This window comes from Phalacrocorax carbo, chromosome 20 (assembly GCF_963921805.1).
Source record: "Phalacrocorax carbo chromosome 20, bPhaCar2.1, whole genome shotgun sequence".
NCBI classification, from domain to species: domain Eukaryota; kingdom Metazoa; phylum Chordata; class Aves; order Suliformes; family Phalacrocoracidae; genus Phalacrocorax; species Phalacrocorax carbo.
In genome coordinates this window covers 2,255,020-2,282,520 of record NC_087532.1, presented here as the reverse complement: position 1 = coordinate 2,282,520, position 27,501 = coordinate 2,255,020, and the positions used below count along the sequence as shown (strand labels likewise).

The 27,501-nt window shown below is 41.3% G+C and overlaps 1 long non-coding RNA gene across 1 annotated transcript; it reads left to right on the top strand.

Annotated features, from left to right (window-relative positions):
• The first annotated feature begins 395 nt into the window (after positions 1-395).
• On the top strand, positions 396-26,120 carry LOC135316546 (uncharacterized). The gene is made up of 3 exons (XR_010375810.1): positions 396-555; positions 15,161-15,323; positions 23,580-26,120. It is a non-coding gene; the product is annotated as an uncharacterized LOC135316546 (long non-coding RNA).
• Positions 26,121-27,501: the final 1,381 nt, after the last annotated feature.

The window sequence follows — 27,501 nt, the reverse complement described above, 5'->3', positions numbered from 1 at the left end:
GGCTTCTCCTGTGACTCCTGCAGCCAGCGAAGGCTAACTTCCACTCATGTTCTAACCCAGTTTTGTGGACCGTGGTATTATTTAACTGCTATGAGCACCTCAATGCCCTTAACCAAATCAGAAGTCTCTAACTGCGATGTTTTGGAAGCATTTGGGCAGTTGTTTCAGGAGCAAGGTGATCATCAGGCCTAAGTTTGTTTCTTTGTCCCCTTTGAAGAGGGGCAAAGTTTGATGGTATTCAGTTACCAAAAATCGTGAGCAGTGCTCTCTGCTGGTTGTGAAATAACTTTTTTCAGTCTCAGCCCACTTCTCTGTGTGGGAGGGCTCCTATATGAAACAAGGCTATTGGCCCTGCCTGGCTCCCTAGCAGGGCAGTCTGCGGTAGAGACACATACCCCATTATATCTCACTGAAACACACACGGGCTGGAAAAGGTCGTTTTACCCTACATGGCTCTGTACACGTATCCTCACGAGTGAGCCAACTGCACTCTCACTCCCACGAAACATCACAGAGAAGAGCGAATGCTTTCCAGTCAGGCAAATCAGCAAACAGGTACGCTTGCACTATCCCTTCCCATTTGTATTTTACAGATAAATAGAAGAGTGCAGCCTCTGGTGTTGTCAATATGGTTCCTTTCAAAAGCCACTAAAGTTTGCAAAAAATTAATGAAAGAATCTGAAACAGACCTCACATTCTGGTGCCACCTGTCAAGCCTGTCCTTGTGTGAAACTGCTGAATAAGTCAACACTCCCTAGTTTTTACTTTGACAGCAAGGCATATTGCAGCGTGCTGTACTTGGGGCTGCACCTTGAGTCTCTCTGTGAACTGAAGCCGGTATAGAATGCGGCAGCCTGTTTATTAACTGGTTCCCAGCATGCCAAGATCTTTGCTGACAGCCTATTGATTTATACGTGGGGTTTGACAATTTGGTTTTGACCAATAGTGTGCAGGAAAACCTCAAATCCCTTTGCTTGATCCTATCTCTTCATATGCTGCTGCTACAGATATGGGTGCTCTGGGGGTTGGCATTCCCTGGAAGGATCGATCCTCATCCTCTTCCAAAGTCCAAAGTAATAGGTATTAGATGACCTACTAGGCATGCTGCAATGCCTAGCAGAGTAAGGTTTAACTCATCATATGGTTAGTTATTAGAAGGTGCATGGAAGTGTATGAGGAAGCAGTGCTGCTCTGTCCTCACTGATTTTCCATGCTTTGGGGCTGAGAGGTTGGTGTTCAGGAAAGGTGTTTTGGCAGATACAACATGACTTAACCAGTAGGATGTATTTCAGTTGATGGACAAGGATGGGGTCTTTTCATATAAGGATAAAAAACAAATCCCAGTGCTCTGGGGACAGCTTTTAATTGTCTGTTTAATGAACAAATGGTTAATGGCACATAAAGGCTTGACTCCTATGTAATTTTATAGGTAGTTTTACATCAGGTTTAACCTTGCGAGGTTAAGCAACAATAGCTGGGACTATGCAAACATTTAAGCTTCTGTACAGCACAGCTATCTGACCACACGCTTGGGGGTCCTGTCAGGTTTTTACAGACCACACTGAAGTCTGTCACCGAATGTTCACTGGGGCTGTTATTCAGTCTAGCTTGATTGATGCTGTTGTGGACTTGTGTGTAATACAATTTTCCTGCCTGCGATCAGGAACACCTATAGATAACTGACTGAAAATAAAATTATAATACCGGTCAACCTACAACATATTCTCCCACTGATGGTAAAAAAGAAGAAAATAGATTTAGTGGTCAAGATTTTCCTCTCACTCATTCTGGGTATCAAGAAACTAATAATGTCATGGCTGGAGAATCTGCTGTCGTGGGGGGAGGAGTACAATCATATTAAAATTCAGAGAGGAACAAAAATTCAGGAATACAGAGGGCGCACTGACAGAGAAACATTTGCAAGGAGAGTAGAGGAGAAAACCTACCTCATCTCCCCTCAGTTATCCAGCCAGAGTGGCATTAGCAGTGTAACAGGAAAATCAAGCTACTCTACAAAACAGCATAAATTCACTCTGAACAGGACTCTAACTTCGGCAAAGACACAGGGAATACATTAATTAATGGCTTTAGTCATAGTACTGCTGTTGCTAGAAGATGTTGAGACAAATGTGTAAACAGAGGAGCCTTGGGAATGTCACAGTAATTTAAGGTACATAAACCTTCAAAGCACTGCCTGTGATCGAGTGATACATTGTCTTATAATTGGGCAATTGCTTTCATTCCATGATATAATTAGCACACAATTATGGTTATGTGAAAAATCGTTCCATCTCCCTCCCTTCCAATTTGTGCCTGCTTAATCTAAGCAGAGAACGTATCTTTTTTGCTACATTACCAGTCGGCCTACTTTATCCTTACTGTTCAGGTGCAATAACAGTGCCTCTTATCTGACCAATGTAATGATCAAATATTCAAGACAGGAATTTAAATCATGCTATTTGTATAAAATATTTGCCTTTATCATTTTTTTCCACATCCTAAAAATATACATACTGCTGCGACAACATAAAGTTAGGTGACTCATAGCACAAGCACCAGTAATCAATGCAGCCAAAACTGCAGCAGAATTTATATGCCGCAAGTGCACTGCATGTGCTCTCTGTTCAAGGCTTTGCTATAAAGGCCAGTTTTGGCTACAACATCTTTTTCTGAGGGCTAGTGTTCAACCAGCAGCGATTCGCTGTGAAGCAACGTGAAAAAATCTGGGGCTCTGAATGGCAGAAATCTCACTCGATATACTGATTTCACACTGTTTCTGCTAGCTCAGTGCGTGAAAGTCTTTCAAGAGCAACTCTTCTGTTTCCATCAGATCTTCCCTCTACTTTGAATGAAATAAAAAAGACAAGCTGTATTGCTACTGCAGACTGAGACAGTAGTAGGGATAGCACGTACCAGAACCGAAGCTGAAACTAAGAGCTCCTAGGTTCCAGCAAAACACTCTACAAAATCATCATTCCTCCAAAATGCAAATGTTTTCATGAGCCTCGTGAAAACCATGTGTTTTTAAATCAACAAACTATGCCCAAGTTACGGCACATACGTTATATCCTTGCTTATTCATTTGCGGGTAAAAGGCACGTTCCATTGTTAGCCTTGAGATAAGTTGTCTCTGAAAACTCTCACTTGATTCACTACCTCAGGACACATTCTGTGTGGGGTTTGTTTTCTGCATTACTGTTATCTGCAGCGGATCAGAGCTCTTCTGGCACACCTCGGATAGCATACGGTGCAGACAACAATCTTGAGCTTTAATGTAGTTATCGCCTATTTCCTGCAGCTTGAAAGAAATCCCGAGAGTCCTTTGCTGTGTGGAACTCACCTCTCCAACTGCCTCGCAAGGAATTTTTATCTTTAGTAGAACTGGCTGGGTTACTCTGATTCAAATCTTGAAGTAAAAAATTCCTAGTGTGTCCGTTTGTACTACAGAAGAGATTAGTGCTAAGACTTCTTGGACTTTGCTATGCAGGAGGGAGGGTCAGGTTATCACCCGATTATAGCGCTGAAGCTATGTATCTGTGTCACTGCACTGTTTGGGATCTGCTGTCTCCCACTCTGGTTTTGGTAGCATGGTCTAAATTTTAAACTTGTAGACTTTGAGAAAAAGAAAACGTATGACTTTTCTACGGCATTTTTGTTCTGTAAGATTTCCAGTTTTGCACACTTGAAGGGGTTAAATAATTCACATCACAATCCAAATGTGTAGATGCTATGCCAAACCGAACAAGGTGCCATGAGAACCTCAGTATTGTCCTCTCATACTGACGAAGAGACACCTCTGACTTTCTGGAGATTTAAAAGTACATCTCCACTGATATTTGAAATTCTAGTGACATAAAAAAAAGAAGCATTGTTGCAAAGCACCAAGTAAAGTAACTGAAACCCATATGATTGTATATAGGTTACAGATGTTAGCTGGGATGAGAATCAGACCGGTGTAGATGAGAATCGATGGGTACACACACGCTTTTACCCCCTCCCATTCCTCATATACACAGACAAGTCTTTCTCCACAATTCACTATCCGCAGATATTCCCAAAACTATCCCTTTTCTCTGCAAACACATCTGCATCCATCACTAGACGCTCCTTTTCTTCCTGTCACAGTTACTTCCCACATGTATCCATAAAGAGGGGACAGGCACGTACATAAATTTAAGAGGGGAAAATGGATTGCAGATGGAAAACAACAACAACAACAACAACAACCTCTCACATTCTCTATAGTCAATCCTGTGGGAGATATTTGTCTATGGGAAAAGCTTTACAAACTCTAAGCAAATAAAAAAAGAAATATTTTCATAACATTTGGGAGGAAATGCATCTTAACGGCAAATAGCTAGAAAAAATAATAGCAGCTAGTGAGTTGAAGGAACTATATTCTCACTGACATGCAACAACAATAGAAGCTAATGCGAGTCATTTGTAGAAGGAAAAAGTGAATAGCTGTGGCATATTTGCAAAGAATATATGGCAGTTTACCAAAGGCAAAGCTCCAAGGAATACCAGCTGGGACATAAGAAGGGAGCTATCAAAAGAGGAGGGAGGTATAACAGCATCATGGAATGGTTGGCACCATTTCTTTAAAGCATTTCAGGAAATGAGACATAGCTGCTCCGAGACGGTAAATCAAGGTGTTGGAGGCACTGGCTATGGCTCGTGCAGGTGCCAAGGAGCGTGCGAAAGACATACACACCCGTGTGTGTTTTTAGCATGTTTCAAGCTGGCAAATTTACTGCTTATTAAACCAGAGCAGTGAATTAGATTTTATTAATAACTAGTCTCCTATTTTGATCAGAAAACATTTCCTTCCAATAGCATCTAAAAAATCAAATCTTCCTAATTAGAACACATTCCATTTGTGGAAAATTACATCCTACTGACTTTGTACTTTGACCTTATTATCTGAAGACTAGGGTGGCCTATTGTTTTGTGCATCAGCCTTGCATCTTAGCAACACGGGGCTAAAAAGCTTAGTCAATAAGAAGGCATCCGAAATGCCATAGTAACATACCATTTATCCTGATGCCTGCAAAAAGTTGATTTCCATGTTTGGATTTGCCTAATGAAGGAAACTGCCTCTGTAATAAAAAGAAGTACATCCTAAACTTTGAAAAAAGATTGATGAACTTATTTCTAACTGAATGCAGATTTTAAGCAACACAAAATAAAATTGTGCGTGATTTTCATATGCCAAGTAGCATGATATTTCAATTCCTCAATATTTTGTTTTCTCCGTGAGATAACTATTTCATCTACTAGTAATTTAGAATTTGAAAAGGGAGCTGCTTGGATTTGCAAGAGAAATTTCTCATTCATTTATGCACAAAGTAAAATTGTGAGAAAATACTGGATAACAGCATCCACGTGATTTCATCTTTAGCTTTACTTCGAAATGAACAGGCTGTCCTAATAAACAGGAGAGATCTTGAACTCCTGCCTATATCCTTGGAGGTCAATTTGTCCAGATTTAATACACCACCTGTAAAGTGAGAGGGTATTGTGAGGACGAGTCTGAAGGGCTAGTATCAGCAACTCTTGAAAAGCCCCTGAATCAAATTTACAGGCAAGGCAAACTTGAGGTGTCTTGGAGTCAATCCACTGCTCTACATTCTTCATGGTTGCACCTTCGTTACGGAGCAGCACAGAATCTGGCCCAGGGACAGCCGCTATCAAAACTCAAATGATGAACACACTCAAGTCTGCTTTCAGAAATACTGAGGGTCTGGATTTTATACTCCAGGACCTCAGTGGCAGTATTTTTTGTCACTTCTTAAAGAACATTTGGCCACAGCTCTAGGATTCCTCTTTTTTAAAGTTTCACCAAGGGGCTCAAAATTTGCAACAAATAGCTTTGGAAGGATAAAAAGGGATCCTGTCGCTCTACTTATTGTAGCTACAGTGCAGTTCAGTATAATGTGATAATTAGCCTCCTGGAAATCATTCCTCAAGTTCATACTGTGATATAGCATGGAATAAATCTGAGCCAACCATACAGTTCTAATTCCAGTGTGCTGCCATCAACTGGTATGTTAATTCGATAAAATGAGCTTGTTGGTAAGAACAGAAGTTACACTGGTGGGGAGAAAAAGGAGGGGGTAAATTTCATAAGTATTAGTAGAATCCACTTCACATTCACATCTACAGTTCTCTAAATTACAGATACGAGATCTTTGTTCAAATTACTGACAAGGTTACCAGCTGGAACTTTACACTCAATTCAATTATTTTATATTGTACCTTCAGGCTCCATTCCAAAGTGACTCTTAAAGAATAATCAGACTTATTCAATAGGCAATCAAAATGACATTACTTCATGTAAGTACAACAAGGTTACAGACTTGGTGCAGTCTAGAAGTTATATGCTACTAATTTTCAGTGCTTTAAAATTTTTACTCTGATCACCTGTGATGTACAGGCATCAGCAACCGGGACACAATTTCCTCACAATTTCAGCTTTACCTCTTTACTGTCTCCACCAAATCTTACATAAATAGGTAGAAGCTAACAGTGCAAACAAAGAAATCACAAAGCAGTCAGAAGTGATGCTTCATCTTGTAAGTACCCGCAGATGCAGTCCTTGATGGACTGCCCTCCTTGTGCAGACAGGCATTACACGCATCTATCCCATACCTGTTAATCACAAAAAACCTCAGAGTAATTGTTCTTTAACTTCCAGATACTGCAATAATTTGAATAAAAATATAAAATTAAATTAACTTTAATGAAAAATTAAGGTTCGAGTCTTCAGAGATTGATTTTGAGCCTTTTCAACTAATGTCTATGGTAAAACTCCCATAGAGAGTGCTTAGAGGAACTTCCATGAGCACACGAACTGTTATATCTTAGTTATAAAAAATGTCGAATATGATTTTATGTATGAAACCCCTTCTGCCTCTATTGAGACAATGGAGGATGGGAAACCTTCAGATCTACATTCAGTTTGTGAAATTTAGAGGAAATAAAGAAATCTAAGAAGGAAAAGAAAGTACAAAACTCAAGTGCATAAAAATTAAAAGGTGACCTACTGATAATAACTTTTGAATTTGAGATGGATTAATAAAAATGAATAAAAAAAATCTATTTGATTTTGCGCGGCACTAAATGGATCTCCAGAGATCCCATGTTCTTTCAGCATAGTGGTTTTACTACTATAACTACTGATTTTTATAAGTTGCAGTTCATTTGCTGCAACTGGCACCATGACCTAAAGCATTTGTTTCCAGCTTCGGACAACTGAACCTCCTTTCTGGACAAAATATGAAATCCTGAGGTGCTGCAAATTGAGAAGACTGTGTGGAATTTTAACAAAGCTTCCCAGGTGATGAATAGATGATGTTCTGGCCTCTACATTGCATTTGTATCAATATGAGATCAGAGCATTCCAGCGCACATTCTGACATGGTCAGACCCTCCGAAACACATTACAAACACGTTACACCTCCCCTACACAACATACATTTAGCCCACTTTTCGCATCCCACTGCTATAGTCACCTGCATTTTCTACATCTGGAGGATAGTGCCACGTCTACCACGCTCCTGCTCTAACCTCATTCACCAGAGGCGAATACTTAGCTTGTCTTAAACCCGATGGGCAGTTGCCCCTCGCAGGAGAGCTTACTGAGCAGGATAGATGCTGTGGTGCAATGAAGGAACTACTTTGCACTGTCCTAACTAGTGGGGGGTTGCATTCAGAGAGTCCTTGCTGGGTGTAGCCCGCTGATGCAGCCGTGACATGTCCCACCTGCAGCCTGGCTGCAGGAATGCACACAGCCCTGCCCCATGATGACCTGTGTAAAGTCTCAGGAGCTGAAAGACGAGGATGTTATCACATGTACGTTACATTACTTCTGCTGTTCACAGCTCTGGGAATGGTTTTTTGAACAGTCCTTGCCTGTGTACGGGCAAAGAAGAGGTGCACCTCTCCGCAAAGAGGCATGGCATAGCCTTTAATCACTGCCAGTAAAGTCTGTACCTGTATATCTACAGTTGGTAACCATGTCATCTAGGGACTAGTAACAGTGGACAACCAGCCACTTTACCCTGAGAACAGGGACACTTAACCACGTTGAGAATACAGAACTCCATACTTTTTTCCTAAGCAACGTGTATAACCATGGCCCACAAGACCTTCCACAAGGTACTCGAGATGCGTAAGTAAAATACTTGCGGGATGAGAGTTCTTTCGAAGTTCTCTATACCGTACTTCATAGACCAGAAACCTGTCTCTTGGAAACACAACAGCTCCTAACACTGTATTTCATAGATGGATCTGAAGCAATCATAGGCCCTACAAAATTCTGAAACCGAACAACCAGTTATATTCAGTACACTGAATGGCAAGTAGAAATCTAACGACTCTCTGTAGTGTGTCTCTTTCCATTTAAAATAAAATTTTTGATATAAAATAACAAACATAACAACCCACACTCTTTTCTAAGATACAGCCACATCAGACTTCTGAGATGCAAACAGCTGGTGACACGTGTCTTCTCCTACATACGAAGAGTACAGCGTGTGAGATCACGTAACGACAGCCAGACGTGGCCTCGATTAGCTTTTGTCTCAGGAATTTTCTTCCTGGTTTAGATGGCTCCGCTTCAAGAAGATACCCATCTCAACTCCAAAGTCTAACTTGAGCCCTGTAACACTTGAGAAGTCTGGAACGTAGCCACACTTCACCAGTGAAAAGGCATCGCTTGGGGTGTTTGAACTGAGAGCACCTAAGCATCACAACAGCAGCACATGATGCCTGCATGAAACGGGCATGCAGAAATTTAAATGTAGGAGCTATGTAGTATCTGATTCAGTGGGCCTAACAGTTCTTGCTGCAGCTTTCTTTACGGGAATGTAAACAGTTCTCTTTGCAATGTGTATGGTATTTATGTCTCTGGTTTGTTACAATTTCCTGAAGAGTGCTGCTGCCAAGAGCACACGGAGTGAAGCCATCAAGAGGAGGGGCTTTCTCCCTAGTATCCGAGCAGACACTGTGGGATGCCAGGATCACTAATCTTGCAGGACCCAAGTCATTATGGAGATACAGTGGGGTTTTAGGCGGTTGTTATTTCCACGGCAACTTATGCAAAAATCGGGTGGTAGGGTTCTCAGGCTGGTGGTTCTTAAACACAGTCAGAAACTTCTTCAGATGAGACAGCATCGCTGTGGGAGAGGCTGCCTGACACGGCACGGCACACTTCACTGTACATATCTCTCCATGGGCTTTGACTATAGACTAAAGCTGTGCAAAATTAGCAGATCTGCTTTGTTGGGCTGGCACAAATGTGTCGTTGCACAGTATTTTGCCATACGCTCTGTTTCATCATTTGTAATTGCACAAAAGGGATATAAGAAATTAATAATAAAAATGCAAATTCATATTAGAAGCGGCATTTTGTATTTACTTTGACTAAAAATATAGGGCTACACAAGATATGCCACTAAACAAGTTCTTCATTTTTGGATTAGTGGGATTAGAGGTCTGAATTTTTGTGAAACTTAGTAGTTTAAATGCACTGTAAAATTATAACATAACATTAAATTAAATCCATGAAGCTTTACTAAAGCTCTCATGGCACTGAGACGCAACTATTCCCTTCGAAGGCCCCAGGATATGCAAACCTTGATATGGTTGATATGGTCATTATTTCTAACCAAAGTACAAGGATAATGAAAAATTATTAATTGTGTATCGTTTTGATATAAAATCATTAATGTGACTTCGGCAGGGGCCGTAAATAGGCTGAACAGTTTTCAAAGACACTGCCTGTCCTCCTACACAGTGCTATCCTTCGTGACAGCAGCTGAAGAAAACAAACTCATCTTGCTAATACATTTAGTCTTTGGAAATGCATTTTCAATTATGTAACTTGTTCTCCCGTTGGTCCACTGCTAATCAAGTTTACTGAGAGCGAAAGATCCACTTTTCCATCCAACTGGTTGCCTGCAAAGAGATGGATGAAGCTGGGTCAAGGAACTGGAAAAAACAGGATTTGCCTGGGGTCTGGTAAATGCTGACGTTGCAGACAAGATTTGGTTGAGATGAGATATATCTCACATAGATTCCCTGGCAAAAGGAGAGCAGTCATGCGATTTTCTCTGTCATGGTTCCGGAGTGCAGTTTCCAATGCAACCAAGAAGGAGATCGGGACAAAACACTCCAACAACAGCAGCAGCACAACCCAGTGCTCTACAGATTACACAGCAGGAAAGCAACGGAGACTGGAGGCAAAAAGATGTTTGAGCAAGCAATGTGTCCTCTAAAATCATGGAAGACAAAGAAAACAGTCTGTTTTAGTGGAAAGAAGAGATAAAAATATGTAATAATGAATGAAGCTGGCTGAGATAAAACATCCTATGGTCTTCATTCTCATCTTCTCCATTTTGCTGTACCTTCCTTGGCCTCAAAAGGTTTGTTCCAGCTCCACATCGACTTGAGAAGTTGTTCTGGCTCTCCTTTTTTCCATTTCATACAAAACCCAAATCAGCTCTCTACCCTCTTGTACCAAATCACTCGGCTGCTGCTGCTGATTGTAATATTTGGTCTATAAAAGATAGTTCTCCTTAAAGACATTGCTTCTCTCTTTTAACAGCCATCTCAGAATTCTATCTCTTGCCATTTAGCTACCTCCACAAAACAAAAAGTTAATGGCAACAACTTTTAAAATTGTGGATTTTATGATTTTATGTATGCAAGCTGATTTAGCAGGAGAATAGCAACAAATGAGAAATGGCAATTAACACTCCCAGAGTAAAGCCTGTTATTTCTCATGTTCTTCAACCCTTCTCTCATAAAATGCTTTCAGAAAGAAGGCAGCTGATTCTAGCAAACAAGACTACACATTTCATAATTCCACTTCATTGCTTTTCCAAAAACAAAAATATGTAGGAAGAACATTTCAGTATAACTAATTAGCAGGCTCTGTGTCCTCATCCTTGTTAATTCAAGGGACATCTCTAAAAGACTCTCTGGGAGAGCTTCTGCTGTTATAATTTCACCCCCCTGCTCAAGTCCAGACTTCTGCTTTGAAGTTCTGCAAGGAATAATCCCCACGAGCACAAAGGGTGAATGTCCACGTGTTATCTGAGAAATCGCCCTTGTCTTCAGAGTGGAATTTAGCAGGTACTGTAAATAATAGGTCGGGGTACGGAGAATTGCAAAGAATTGGAAAGAAGCGTTCCCACCAGTCTGTTCACAACTAACAGTCTCAGTGTGGTTGTGGCTTCATTTGTACAAACCCCAGCTCTTGTGTAATGGCCACAGAAACTGAGCCGCTCAGGAACATTAGCCCAAATTCTCTCTCAACTTGTCCTTGAGTCATCACACAACAACTCTTTGCGTTGAGTGTCATCAACTCAGCTGCTGTACAGCTACACGGAACTGAGGTACGCGCTCGCCAGCTGTTCTCAGAGAAAGGACCTCCTTCAGCTGTGGGTAAAGGGATCAGCAGTGGGGACGGCCTTCAGATATTTTGACAGAAGAGAGGGAAATAATTTCCCACTTTTGGAAGGCTTCAATAGCAAGATCTGTCAACATGCAAGAAGAGAGGGAGCGCTGCTGACTTGACTAGTTTTCTCTGTTTGGGAGGCTACGGCCTGACGCAGAAACCAAGTAAATGAACATCTTCCCTGTCAATGATGCAAAGCACTTAGCGATTAAAAAATATGCAAGAATTGTGCACAATTTGCTTCTTTATGTACTTCTCACTATGTAAACTTCACTTTCCATATGGTTTTATTCTTTCAAATATGTTTTATTCCCTGATAGTAGAAAAGGGTCTTTGGCAGGTGCATTGTACATACTTATTTTAAAATGACTGGTTAAAACCCCCGATGTTGGTTTTCCAAAAAAGGATTTTTAATAAAAAGGCACCAGAATTTCCACTGAATTTCCTTGTATCTTCTCAACAGAAAAGAGATTTTTCCTGACTTTTTGGTAAGGTCACTCACCTGAAAAATCCAGTAGTCATCCGAGTCTACTTCAGGTAATAAAATGACTATGATTAGAAGATTAAATTGCAATTCTTTATTCACTAAATCAGAACCAAACTGATTCTAGAAAATGAGGCCATGTTCCTAGAGAACATAATTCTCTGAAATACTTTCCCTCCACAGAAGTCGTAGAAGTGATTTCCTTTTCTTTATATGCTTGAGTAACTTGTACCCCTTCTGCTCTGGCAGGGGGCTGAGGGCTCCCTTTGCTGTTTCAGTCATCTCTGGCTGTTAGTAGAGATCCACTATGTACAGAGAGTTTTGATAAGATCCAAAGAAGCTTCACTGTTGTGGGGGTTCCTCCAAATCAATTATTTGCAAATTTCAAAACTTTTGGAACTTATCCATCATTAATCTCTGAGATAACATGGCATGGGATAATACCTGCTTCACGCAGGTCACACAAATGGGGGAAACATCTGTGACCGTGTGCCTAAATAGTCTTTCTTCACTGCTACTTTGAACAGAGCTTTGAACACATTTGGGTAGGAAAGAAGAGCTTAGTTTAAAAAAATGAAAATCTTCGGTAATGCAGAGAATTTCTGTGAGCTCCAAATCACTAGAGAGTTCTGGGGCCATTGCTGCCTACTATCAAGCAAGCCAAATACTCGTTTTTGCGTGCAGTTTGTCCATGCTATCATAGGCAGGCCAGCCACCAGATGCTCAGAAATACTCATTCCTCTGCAAATTAGTTCACCTCATTTCATGGCCAAATCATTCACTTCTCAATTTCCCCTTTGGCCTTTGCAGTTAATGGGATCTGCTGTTAGTCAGTCTGGGGGGGATTTCTTACTCCCGTTATGAAAAAAAGTCACTCTGAATTCAAAAGGAATTCTTTTTCCTAAATATATGACCACAAGTTGTCACCCTTTTGTTTTAGACTAGTAGATTCGGGAGTGTTTGAGTTGATTGCACATGAAAGCTAAGTTTAAAACTCAAAATGATAGAAGTGCTGGGTTTCATTCACGTACATCCTGAAAAGAAAAAACTTTTTTTTTTCCCCTCCTTTTTTTTACTTTTATCCCTCCCCTCTAGTGTGGCAGACAGCTAGCACATGAAAATGCAGTCTTGTAGCCATTTGTAACTGTAGGCCAAGATCAAACCTTTACACTGGTGCGATACATCGCGCTCCAATGGCTCTAGTTGGACGCTACAAGCCAAGAGGTCTGAGCCCTACAGTTGGCACAAATGACCTTGAGGGAGTTACTTCAACGTGTTGAGAGAACCACTGATACAGGTTCCTTCTGTGTTCGAGGCACATCACAGAGACCGGTTAATATAGTACACTGTCGCTTAGGCCTCCATCCAGCTGTGTAAAATGTGACATTTGCCTTGTAAACAGAAGTCTCAAGGGCTTCTTTCAGTGGCACAGCAGCCTGTGCTCTATTGAGAAACTCTGCTACAATCTACGGCTGAGAGATCCCCCCATTTTAAACTTTATATATATGCTTTTGAACTATTTTATGAATCAGACCCTATGTTTCATGCCAGGCATCTTGCCATGTGCCTCATTTAGTTTATATAAACCTCTAGGGCTGGCTTTAATCTGCTTTCCCAGAGTCCCTAGGTTTGAAAATGTATATACCAGGAAGAAAGGGAGGGGAAGGAGAAAGAAAAGAAATCAAAGCCCAAAGTGAGTTCACTTCTGTGAGTCTTAGTCAACACTGATACGAGGGCTTATTTAGTTTTGCAGTCCTCACCCCTTCACCTCAGGTGCTGGGATTAATGGGGGACTGTTTTCCCCCTTTTGATTGCGTAAATGAGGAAGCTGTTGACTCGCGTGGTACTGGGAAGACATATGTGCTTCATTATCTGGATTCCTTGTATTGTTTCAGCTTGTCGTTGCTGGCTGGGAACATGCAGCCTTGAGCTGTTCCCATTTTTAAAAAGCACTTTTTTCTGCCCCAGATTATTGCCAAGTTGAGATTTAAGTACACTATTACTTTTATGGATGACTATTAAGAGTTATTAGATCCCATTAGAGCAGACTATGCTCTTTAAAAAAAAAGAATCTTTTCCTTTATTTTTGAACCATTTATATTCATTTAAATCTGACAGAATGTTTCTATCAATGCAAACAGAGTTAATTGTATCTTAGATCAGTGAGAACATTCCCTGTTTATTTTTAAAAAATGTTTTACTAGTCTCCCCTAAAGACTGTGTTTTACTTACGCGGCTTTAAAGCAAGTCTGAACCATCATGGGTGCTAAGTGCACTGGGTGTTCTGGCATGGATGGCTTAACAGTTGGAGAAAAGTGACTGGAAACTGAATCTCAGCACAACCTGCACCTATTTTTTAATTAGGTTCAGATGAAGTCCTTAGATCATGGCCACTAAAATATCAAGGGGAATCTTTATATCAGTAGAAGCAGGATCAGACCCTACATTCCAGTAGGAATATGACCTAATATTATTGGCAGACGTCACTACCATTAAGAACGGCACACAGCACCCGCTCCTGGGTGGCTGTGATTATTTTAAAGACAGGATGAATGCTTGGATTAATTGCTAGACTGTTCCAAGTTTACTTCAAGCCTGCTCCTTTCTTTACAGTTTAGATCCAGTTCTCCAAATTTCTGTGCATTACTAGTTTGTCTCAAGAAAGTCTCAAATAAGATGAAGGAAACATGTCTCAAAGGAGTTAGAATTATATGTGCTGACACTATATTTTCTGAATAATATCTGAGAGATATTTATCCCTTTATCCTTTCCCTTATAGCACCATTTGTTGTAAGCAACATTTGCAGGAGCCCAGACCTATGGGCTTGATCTGCTTAAGCTGTAATTTGTATAACCTACTTTGGGAAGAATGATATGTCTTCCTGGAAAACACTCCATTTGTCCCTTCCCTCCCTCCCTCCCTCCCTCCCTCCCTTCCTTCCTTCCTTCCTTCCTTCCTTCCTTCCTTCCTTCCTCCCTCCCTCCCTCCCTCCCTTCCCCACTTCCTTCCTTCCCCACTTCCTTCCTTCCCCCCTTCCTTCCCCACTTCCCTTCCCTTCCCTTCCCTTCCCTTCCCCACTGTGAGGAGATGACTAAATGCTGCCACAGGAGGGAGAAAAACAAACAGGAAAGAATTAAAAGGGCCTTGGATTGGGCTGTAAAGCAAAAGGCATAAATTATTCAGCTCTTCCCCTCCCTGAACTCTCTTGCAGCCAGCACATGCACAACACCTCCCTTCTGGATGAGACTTTGGCATGAGCGGCAGATCACATTAATGCTCCATCATGTTACCACAGCAGAGCATCGCTTGGCAAGATGATGCAGGATACTCCCTCAAGAAAACTTTGAAAGAACAATGCTGCACGGCTGAACTAGGTAGCGGAGGGGAGGGAGGGAGGGAGGGAGGGAGGGAGGGAGAAAGTGGGAGGGGGGAGAAACATCCTGGTTATGTAGGGAGTCACATTTGAAATGGCTTCTCAGAGCATAAAGCAAATCTAGGATTAAAAGCAAATGTTTGGAAAACATATGTACTCCTGGAAAACTACCTGTGGAGAGTTTGTGCAGGAAAGAACGCGGTTCCGATTTTTCCTTTCCTTTCAAAGATTTGCTTAACAAAACAATCAGCCACGTGAAAAGGCAAAGAGCAGAATTCTCACATACGTTGTTTGATTTTTTTTCATTATTATTCTTAAGGCATGCTCTAAGGAAAGCAGTTGGATAACAGTGCTTATGCCTGAATCATAGTTAAGGCAGTTGTCCTGCCTTAACTTTGTCCTGTCTTAACTTCATCCTCTTGTGCTTTGTTCTTAAAGCCTTTAGGTTTTGTCTAGACTAGGAAAAAGGTGGTTTTTTCAAGAACTATAGCTCGATTCCACTTGTTTAACTAAACAAAAGCCAACACTTGAACAACACCAGGATCATGGTTTAGTGGCGGTAGCTCAGTTCAAGAGGTGGGATAGAACTAAATTAGGCAAACTGTACTAACTCCTCCAGCTTTTCTCCTAATTAGACAGGCTTTATAAGTTTGCTACAAGTGACAGACTGAAAACCTTAGGAAGCTTGTGAACACAGACTGGGCTGAGCATTAGCAGGCTCCTTCCACCTAGTTCTGTCTGGAAGAACTGGAGAAGGAAAGCTCGACCTTAGTGGACCATTCAAGCTTCATCTACCCAGCTATCTATCTAGATATTTGGCTTTTATTACACAGTATTGGGACACTGCCTGACTGAAAAGCCACAGAGGAAGTGACAGTATTTTTCCAGGTGATTCAAAATATACTGGTAACAGGGCTGAGACCCCCTTGACTTCTGCTCTGCTGGAGTCCTAGATCACTGAACCATTCCTTTCTTCCCCCAGGGAGGGACAATGTAAAAGGGTTAGCCTTTCCTCCACTGCTCATTTTTGTTTTGAAATCTCCTCTCAGAAAATGTACTCAGTAGATAATAAATTATTCTTCTTGCACCAGGAATTTTCCATTTTTAGTTTTATCTGTTGCTGGGTTTTGGCACCATTAAACTGTTACGGGTAAATTTAAAAATAATTGAGAAACTGACCTCCTGGATTGTAGTTCTGGGCTTTCCTGCAGAATAGAAAAGCTTTTTGTTTCAGAAAAGCTCTTTGATTTTTGATGAAGCTTGCAAGTATCTGTTGTCGCACACAGATAACTGCCTCTACCTGGTTACCAATGATTGTTCCTCTGCTTTTCCATCTCTGCATTACCTAAGTTTTCCAGTAAGACTGCTAAGATAACTTGACTGCTTTATTGTGTTTGGTTTTACACCTTTGTTACTGTAGATCCTTCTTTGGCAGTTGCACCTACCTACATAGATAATTGCTCTCATTAAAAAGCTTAGTCATGGTCTGAAGTAAGTGTAACCTGCTGTTATCAGTACCTATACGCGTACTTTGAACTTCACCGCAGAAAACTGGGTTGTATGAGAGTTTTTTGCTTGAGTGCCTTTCCTTCTACTACAAACTGGAAGACTCTTGTTTTTAGACAGGAGCAACCGCCAGTGTTGATCAAGTTGGAAGCATTTGCATAATAGGAGTAGAACTCAGCTTGGATCAAACGCCATCCCGCACTACCTGTATCAAAACTTAATTTTTGTTCAAATCAATACTATATTAGGGGTTCTGTTCAACGCAATGCAGTGAAGAGAAGAAAATATAGCCTCTGCTCCAAGAAGCCTGCTGTCTAAACTGGAGTGATTCCAGGGTAGCTCATCACATACAGACTAAATCAGTGAAATATTTTTTATGGATTAATATAGTTGGCTTTGTAGAACTAGACAATTTACATAGATTGTGACTGTTAGAGGAGTAAGGTTTAGGAAACAGTTTTAAACAGTATGGTAGAGTACTTCCGGAAGGGTTTCAGAAAGGCAGAGAAGAATTAACACAGCATGGAAAACAGTTTGAGGAGAAAGAAACAAGCAAGGAGCCTTCGGCATTCTGCTGAAAATCTTGAAACCAACATCAGGTAGCAAATGGATGCTAATAAGAAGACACTGAGTAACCTGGTTGAAAAGCTGTGGGGAAAGAAAGAAAATGAGGACTTAACACAGAGGTCAAGAATAAGAGATCTGGGGGAGTCACAAGGCCTGGAAAGAATGATGGATGAAGTGGAAAGAGATAAAAAATATATTTATTTTGTATTCTAATGGAGCCTGGGAGTGAATATATCACTGTGTTTGACAGTGTGCATACATACGACAAGAAAATTGGTTTTGCCTCAGCAAAGATTAAAAAATTATCATCTAATATCAGACTACAGGAAGGCAATAGTAGAAATCCAGCAGGAGAATAACATGGCTCTGAGGCAGGCCCACCACTGCTTTCATCTGTCCCCCAAATTGTACAATATAGATTTTTAATGGGTTTAAGCTTCAAATTCTTTGCTTTCCTGACTCATATATGTGAACTGAAAGGAACACCATCTGGACAGGTCAGTTCAGCAGGAGTGGTAGGCTACAGAAGCTGGAACAAATATTGGAATTATAGTTGTCCTTTTTTTCCAAGGGAAGGAGGGGAATGGAAATGGAAAAATGTCAGTGAAGAAAACTATATGGGGCCCAAAATTCAGAGCTGAGGAAGTCTGCAATGGAGAATCTAGTTGAGACAGCTGTGCTGAGGCTTACCTAACCTTGGGCTGACCAAGCAACTTCCATGATGTCATATTTTGCTCTGATGGGCCATTAAATTAGTTTGTTGCTCTAGTCCTTGCTCCTGACACCTATTAAATCTACAGCTTTTGAGTTTGGAGTTGTCAAGGTAGCACTGCGTTGGACACCAACAGAATCTGTTAGGATTTTTGGGAATGAGACAGAGCCTGCACAGAAACTCTTTGCTCTTTTCTTGGCTGTCTTTTCAGGATATTTTTTCTACGCATATTCTAGGATTGGTTTAGAGAACCTAAGGAATAATTTACTATCTGTCCTCTGTATGTACTGTTTAATGCTAGGTGAAACTGGGAGAGCTGGTTTCTGGGCTTGGGCCTATACTTTTCCCCTGCAGGCTTGGAGGAAATATCCCTCTCAATTTGGAAAGGATAGAGAAAAAGTGTTTAATTCTACAGTGTGTACATTATTAAAAGGCCACATAGAGGATTCATTCATATTTACAATGGCCACAAGAACTTGCGAGTATTTAGTGTCTTTCATGCCAAAGGAATGCACAGTTACTGGCTCGACATTTGCACTGTAGGTAACAGAGATCTTATACAACATTCTGAATCCCAAGCACTTATTGGACAGAGATTCCCATCTGCTTTTCTTGCAGAGGCAATCGTAGGATCTTCTTAAGGATGCCGGAATACTCACGACAGGCCCAACATCATCCTCTCTACTTCAAAGAAACTGTGCCCAAGGAATACTAGGAGTCAAGAGTCAGTGATGCAACTATCCTTTTAAATGAAGCCAAAATGGTTGGTCAAATGCACACTTTTGATTTTTTTATCTTGATTATCCTCAGTTAAGTTTTCTTTGGGGGATCCTCTGAATACCTCCTTAGCCCCATTGAGTTTCTCAATGCCTCTCATTTCTAGTCCTCAAGGGAACAGCTACATGCTCCCTTCTGTTTAATTCTTCCCACAAATCTAAGCTAAATGTGGAGCGTGTGTCCCAGACGCTCCTTTATCTACCACCAATCTTAACGTCCCAGCATCTGTTTCCAGTGGCACATCCAGATAACGCAACCTGCTACTTTATGTGGCTGGAGAAGTAGAGATGCAGTCTTGCAATACTCCCTCTTCTTGACAGAGGTCAATTATTTTGAGTAAGTCTTTTAATGAAATAAAAACTGACTAGCAACTACGAGACTGACTAATAAGTTGCTTCTCGCTTCCACCAGGAGCCTTGAAGTACAGGACAGAATCCAGGAAAGGTTTTCTGGAAAATGAAGAGAGACTCAATAAAGTCTCTAAGCCTGGGCAAGTCAATAAACTGTCACAGTTGCCCAGAAGGAATTGGCTTGTCTTAGATAAACTTACAAAAGGCCCTGAAAAAACGGAACTTTTTTAAATGGCAGAGATTAATTTTCTGACTTCAAAGTAGTATTAATGCAGAGCTTGGCTAAGGTTTCCTGTGCAAGCAGTTTCCCCCCGAGCAATGATTTCAGAATCCGCCTTGTTTTAAGGCTGGCATTTGCTGCAGCTGCAGACCTGGAGTATTTTCGATCCCCTCTGAGTGCTGGAACACTATCCAACAATTAAACCACAACCCAAAAACAATCAAACATCTGTTTGGAGGCAGGCTGCTCAGTGACTGACATTCTCCTGCCAGCATAAACACTATAGCTGCTGAGTGATTCCTGTCTTTTGTGTGTGTGTGTGTATGCACTGCTTGTGTGGTTTTTTTTGTCCCTGCAAGCAGTAAGATTTTCTATGCGTAAATATGCTGAAGAGCATTTTTATTGCAATATGTGAACATGCTCATAGTTTATTTGTGGAAGCATTTTTGTTGACAAGAACACATATGTTTGAGTGTCAGCTTGAGATGTGGCTATTTGTGTGCTGGAGGTGGCTTTGCAGAAAGCAAATGAGGATGTGGACTGTGGGCCTGGAATCAGGTATATGTTTATCCAGTGCTCTGTGTGTTGGCATATGTTCATTTAGAGGTATGTACTTGTTTTTATCTGGGCAAAACTAGCACTGTGGCTGCATGTAGTTTTATGTAGAGACAAGTATTTTGAAGTGGGTGCATGTGTGTGTACACGTAGAACTGTATCCATTAGAGGGTTTGTGCTTTTTGATGGACACCTATTCTACACCTCATCTTCAAGTTCTGCCACTGAACTAATCAGCTACTTGGGCCATAGGAGTTGATGCCCCTTATGGTAGGCCCAGGAAGGGAGATAACAAACTGCTGGACGCAGTTCAGAATTGGGTTCAAAAGAACGGCTAGGTCTGCCCCTATTACAATCTCAGTCTCTCCAAACCTAAATCCTCTGATTTCAAGAACTCTCTTGGGACTATGGCAGGGAATCTGAGGATGACGTGACCCAAGGGCTTTGGGAATAGGGGTGGGGGTGATGGATACTGATGGTAAGACTGTCTGCCCAGAGGCCAAATTACTCTCCTTCCTAAAAGCACTTACAGACTCCATGCAGGTAGCTGCTTTTGTCCTATTTTATTTATAGACTTCAAATAACCATGGGCTGTTGACGGCCAGGGTAAAGTAGCATGCAAACGGCAATCATTCCCAACAGGAACTCCCTCCCTATAAAACTAAGACCAGCTTTCAGAAAATGCAATTGTACCCACTCCCAGCCAAATGACAGCTTGTGCTGTTCCTACCAGTTCTCCCTGAACCCCCAAGGTCTAGAGACTGCTGCTTGCCATTTGTGGTGTCTTTATATACCTAGCAATATATGAGTCACCACAGTAGGTGCTAGCCATATCCTCCTTGCTTGAAAACATCAGTATCACAAGTGACAGAATCTGGGCCACCCACTGGCTGTATTTCTGGAGCATTCCTCTGTCTAGGAGAGAGCAGCGGGAGTTTTTTGCTTTAGACCATTTCTCAAATATCCTGTTGCTGAAGTATAAGAACATGCCGTTACAGGAAAGAAAGATTTGACGGTCTTCCCACTGTGAGCCCCACAGCTTAACTTATTGTTATAATCACCTATTCTTTTGCACCAGCCTTATACTTCTTTTTACCAGTTTAAGATGAGAAAATGTACTAGAAAATAACTTTGCCTCAGAAATCATAGGAGGTTCTATTGCTTAGCAGAGGGCAGAGTACAGAGCATAGAGTGTAGCAGCAAAGCACAGGGAATCAGTATTCTTCTGTCGTACCTGCTACCCAGGTGCTGCAGAACATGAAAACAATTCTATCTTTGTTCAACAAAATTTCCCCATCTGTCAAATGGGGAAAGGATTTACTGTGCAACATAATGTTCACTACTTTGAGATACCTGAACTCAGAAAAGCTTCAGAAGAACGCTATTGCTATTACACACTGTACTGACCACAGTGCACGTACATACACCTGAATTATAAATGACAGAAAGCAAGCTCTGCCCACAGCAGAATGCAGTATCACGTAAATCCCAGGATCCGCCTCTACCTCTGACCCCACAATGGTTGGCCTCCACACTTCAGTTAGAACCACTAAGATTCTTTCAAATATGGAGTTTGTCGTTAGTCTGGAACCGCACCCCTGTTTATGGGTGGAACAAGCTGTGCGGCCGCTGAAGTGCGAAGCTCCTGCGGGTGAAGGTGTTATGTTCTCAAGGCACACATTGCACGAGAGATGTCCGCTTGCCTGGGGACAACAGAAAGACTGCTCTGTGACATGCGATGCGATTTTCACTCCTCACCTTTTCTCATGCAAGACCCATCAATAGGGTATAACGTGATGAACATGACAAAAGGCCCTTCGTTAACATTAGCAGCTGCTCAATTTCTAACTCTCATTTTCCCACAAACTCCAACTCCAGAAAAATAGGAAGTGCAACTTAAGGAAGCTCTCAGCTCTCTACCACTTTATTAATTTCCAAGAGAGATGTGAAATAAATATTGGTCTCTCTTCTATTCCTGTCTTGTCTGTCTCTAAATTTTGATTGTGAGACCTTGGAACTTTGAACTGTTCCCTTAAAATGTATTCCTTATTTTTGGCAGGTGTTTTGAGTGATAATTGAAGCTCTTTTACTTTGTGGATTAACATATTTACCCTCCCACTAATTAGTCCAAATCTCAGAAAGCCCCAAACTATAACTTTTGGCTCACTATTCAGTCACCAATAAATAATGTGAGAGACGTAAAACCAAACAGTAATGTAATAATAAGTGTGTAATGTCTTTAAAAAAACAAAGCGATATTGCTCAGTGAAAATATAACAGGATCAATTCAGGAGCCACGAAATGAAACAAAGCAATATGAATCTCAGTGTGACTCCTGGGAGGAACGTATCTGAAGCTAGTAGAATAGTCTCCCATCGGGAAGGACAAAGAACTAGTCACTTCAACAACTATGGACAAACTAATAACTGCTGGAAATCTAATAGCTGTGTGCAGAAGTCACTTTCATGAAAACAGGCTGAAGATACCAAGTGTGGTTCCTAGAGTCACGAACAAGTAGAAGTTACATGTGCAGCCATTGGCGTATCAGAACTCTCCAATTTGGGCGTACGTGCTCAGCCACGACTGTCGGCATTGTTCTGTCCGGGTTATATAAAAATTTACTTTTCAGTCAATAACCTGAATCAAAAACCTGATGTGTATTTCTTTTGGGGATAACTTGTATGAAAGAGTACCTGACCTCCTTTGAGAAAGAGGAGGTTGTGCAGATCTGGAAAGGTACTTGCCGTGCAAAGTCTCATCTAGGCTGACAGCAGCAGCTTCCCATACCCTGTCCTGGGGGGGAACGGGTGTGTCAAATCCTCACATCTGCCATCCTGGTGCACAGCTGTGAGTTGTTGAGGGAGAACCATCCCTGCTTGCCCAGCTGCCCTTCCATTCACTGTCACTCAACAAGTAACTATTTCACAGTCCTTACTGAAAACAATAGGACCTTTCAGGAATGAAATCAGATCTTGACTCTGATAGGAAGGCAGCTGTGAGACACACGAAAGCTTCTGCTTGCTGCCTCTTCCTTGTCTCACAAGGTTCAGATTCAAAGAATCCTAGTAAAACATCCACAGCCCCTCCAGAAAGGTCAGTGCTGCAAAGGAGATTCTAAACATTCGGTACCCTGCAGAGAGATATATAGACAGACAAATAGGTCGCTAACAATTCAGATGGATAGAGAAGGGGGATGAGTAAGCATGGAAATAGAATGTAAAAAGAAAATAAAAAAAGACCAAGAAAGAGCATTGAATTTCGCTGCTTTTTTGATCCCAAAAGAAGACCCCATGCTTTATAAACTCGAGGTATCATTTCTCCCATTACTGATATTTAGCCGCCTCTGTGGCAGAAGGCCGAAGCTTTTAACAGCACTCAGTTACAGCACCTACCAGTCTGCCGCAGCCCGCCCCAAATTCGTTAGGGCATTGACCACTCTATAACCTTGGAGGGAAGGTTCAAATAGGCCCGTTATCAATAACCTCTGCAGTTTCCCTTGAAGGCTGTTTTCTCATCTAAGAACTGATGAGGTCCAACACTATTTTAACTTTCTAATTATTCTAATTTCAGGACATTACTGCTGCTGATTATGAAATACGCTGCACCCAGCAAATGGATGAATTTCATTCCTAAGGGTGCGCCAATGCTGCAGAACAGCACACTTGGAGTTCAGTGTACAAGCACCGAGATGAGAAGCTAGGAAAATTAACTCGTGGAGCTTTGTGGTAAAGCGGCTAGACTTCTTCCAATACATAAACTCACTTATTTAGAAGCACATTGACTGTTTATACTTCACTGCAGCCTGTAGCATAAATTATTTGGAGAAAACCAAGTGTAGGGGAAGAGCTGCTGTTCACACAGAACTACGGGCAGTAAAGAGTCTGTTTCTTTTTCATTTCAAGAGAATATACAGGCTGCCCTTCAGAATGGTACAAATCCAATACATACACTGTTTTTTATCAGGGATTGGCCAGCCTATGATCTCTTTTTCTCTTTTAAATACACTGAGCTGTTGCCAAGCACAGGGCCAGTTCAGCGCTCATGGAGCAGCACACAACGCATGCTTGGCCAGCCTATAGATTAGCCGTGTGCTGCCCTCCCCTACTGCTGTTTCTTCACCTCCTCCTTATCCTTGCAGTGTCTCTTGCTATTCTCTTTTTCTCCTATTTCCTGCTTACGTTCTGTCTTCAGTGTACTCCTTCCTTTATTCACTACATTCACCTGTCTCCACCAGCTAAGGCCTGTTTCAAACAAAGGAACAAAGAGAAAACTGAACAGAAGTTTTCCATTCCAGGCAACAACACGACTTTAGCTAGTAGCCGCACGGAACGCCTTGGTCCCCTTCTTTAGGACGCCTATTTGCCTGTCGTGCCTGCAGAAGTAATGTCTTTGTGACACGGTAGGCAGTAAAGCAGAACAAAGCTGTGATTTTACTGAGGTCCTTCAGGACCTGCTGGATGGGAGCAGCGCCGAGGCCAGTCCCTGCGCTAGCTGGAAGGTGCCTTGCAGACTGCAGGTGCGATTTAAGCGTGTACACAAGGGGGAGGAGGTTTCAGGCCACGAAGAGAACTTCTGCTGTACTACATGCAAATATCACAGCTGCCCAAAGTAGCTGTGAGACTATTTCCTCCCTTATAACTGGAGCACTTTAAATACACATTTTAAAATTAAAAATATCTTTTTTTAGACTAAGAAAAATAATGACAATAAAGCAGACATAAAGTCTCCAGAGAGATCCCAGTAGCACTTTGTAGAAGAGTGACCATTTATGTTTCTCTTTTATAAGAGCGCAGAGTAGGTTATGGAAATGAACCAATTATCCACAAGAACAGAATTCAGCTGTGATATACAGAAAACAAAAGACATACTGTGTCTACAGCCATATACAAACAGCTCTTGACTGAGATCATTCCGAGCAGCGAGAAACGAGAAGAACAGAAACTATCCCATTGAATGCTGAGGGCACCTTTATAAGGAGGCCGTGTTCGACAGTGAGGTGATGAACAACCAATACACATTTCAAACGCGATATTGCTGACTCTTTCATTGTACGGTACTTTCAAGGATATTGGGCGAAATTCAGAAGCCACAGATAAACTTTCTCTGTTTGGAACATTATCCTGCCCACAGAGCCAGTAGGTCATATTTCAAGTGCGATGCCAGTTCTGAGCTCACGTTTTCATACTGTCTTCCTGTCTTTTACCACGGCAACCGCCAGCTCCTACCTACACTCATCCTGAAGTGCATCCCTGCTTTCCCCCCACTTCTTCTGTTGACCACTTTGGACTGAACTAAGAGTCAGCTAAGCCTGCTTAGGCAAACACGCCTGCTCCGAGTACTTACTCCTATGACAAATAACACATATTGTGTGTTTCTTTGTCTTTCCCCTCTTTTATTTCTCAATTTCATATTTTAGGTTTGATTTGCTCTTATGTTTTGAACAGATTCCTATTTTTCTCTCTTGAATGACACTCCCAAAAAAGCATCTTGTCTGTATAAATGCCGCCTGCTCATGTACAACGTGCATCCTGTAGTTACCTTACTGCTGCTTTGCTGATGGGGGGGTAAGGTTTTGCTACTGATAATGGAGGCAAGAGTTCCTTAATTCATGAGGTAAGGGTTTAGGTTTTCAGCGCTGAAGCTCAAGAGCTCATTCCCGTTTACGACCCAAGGGAGGAGCTGTTATACAGGGTCCCGTCACTGATTTCCATCATGCCAGCACTGCCTTCTCATCATCATCTGCTTGGATTGTTACCCATATATCATATTTCCCCATACTAGAGAACTCACAATTCCTCACACCAGAGAAATAAATGTCCACTTCTTAACCATTTGTTTGAAAAGGGTAGGAAAAACATATTACAGTGAGTGATTTCAACCTTTGTACTGTCTGCTGGAGGTTTCATGCTGCCAGAAACACACAAACCGAAGATTATTGCTGTTTATAAATGATACCAATCACTTTCTCCCTCAAAAAACTGTTGTATCTACCATAGCGGAATGTTTGAGAAGTGAAAACGAATGTATTTAGTAATAAAAATTAGTGGCGTTGGAATATTTTTTGATTGTTTTTGTTTTAAGAAAATAAAGACTGAATCAATGACACACATACTTGCTGCTTTAAAGTGGACAATTTCCCTATCACAAAGACAATTATAAGACAGAAAAGCTTAGAGGAAATATGAAAAATGTGAATAATATTTGCAAACTATATAAGAGCATTTACTTACTGGGGAAAATTGCAATCTCACTAACAGTAAAGAATGTTAAGTTAGTTAAAAACAGATAAAAGCATTTATAAAACACTAGGGATGCAAAAGTAATCATACAGCTAATTCTACAAAAGGCAGAGGTGAAATACAAGAAACTGATAGCAGCAACTGTAAATTAGAGTTAGAAAGTGTAGAGAATTTAGAACAGAAACAAAAGGAGACAAGGAGGATGACGAACAGTACCTATCCCCTGTAGCAAAAATATGAGTTGCTCTGTTAGGTTTATATAGAAAAAAATATTTTTCATTGTATTCAAGTACAGATTTATATATTTGGAAACAATGAGAACCAGCAAAAGACAAACCACATTCCACTTCCACCATTACTGGATTTGAGGCAGGAATGAATAGAGGGAAATTACACAACAGATCATATCAGATGATGACAACAGTCTTTTCTGGTCTTAAAATTCATATATCTATTAATTACTAGGTAGCTAGCCCGACTATGCTGCTGCTAGCAAAAGTGCAGCTGCATCATTACTGGAAAATGGGACGAGCTATGTACACAAATAGTGCTAGCGTTCAAGCATGCCTGCCCAAATCCTCTCTGCTAGTCCATTTAGTGCATTCTTCAGCCTTTATCATTCAAGAGGCTGCACTAAAATCTGCTGAGCTTTACTGTGTTCTGGAGCAGGGTTAATGCAGTACCTCGGTTTTAATGGCAATTAAGCATAAGGCGCTCTCTTTTTTTTTCTTATACCATGCCACACATCTGAGATGTCGCATGCTGTAGGAAGCCCACTCACAAGAAAACATCTCTCGTGCATTGTTCATGGTTGTACTATGGCTCATAGGAGCATTACGAGAGCCCTTGGAAACCGGCTTGGCTGTAAGACAGTAATTAACTTTACATTTTATTCATTTGGCTACAGTTCATTCTACAGAACTAGTCCACAACAGTAATTTATCTCTGCTCTTCTTAAGCATTACTGAGAATGAGATAGATGAGAAGGTAGATGATTTGTAAGTGAGGAAGAATTGGAGAGCAACATGGTTCAATAAAGAGGCCATACTGGGCTCTCAAATAGCCTTCTGAGAAACTGATTAAACAGGATTTTCAGTTGATGTAAAATAACCTGCAGTCCCACTGACGTAAGTTGTTCTCGTTTATTCATCTCCTGAAATTATTCAGGCTTTTGTCACTAGATGCAGATTTGTGACTTGCATTCACGACTTGCAAGGTATGAGTGTAGGGGTAGCATTTGAGCAGTGGGCTGT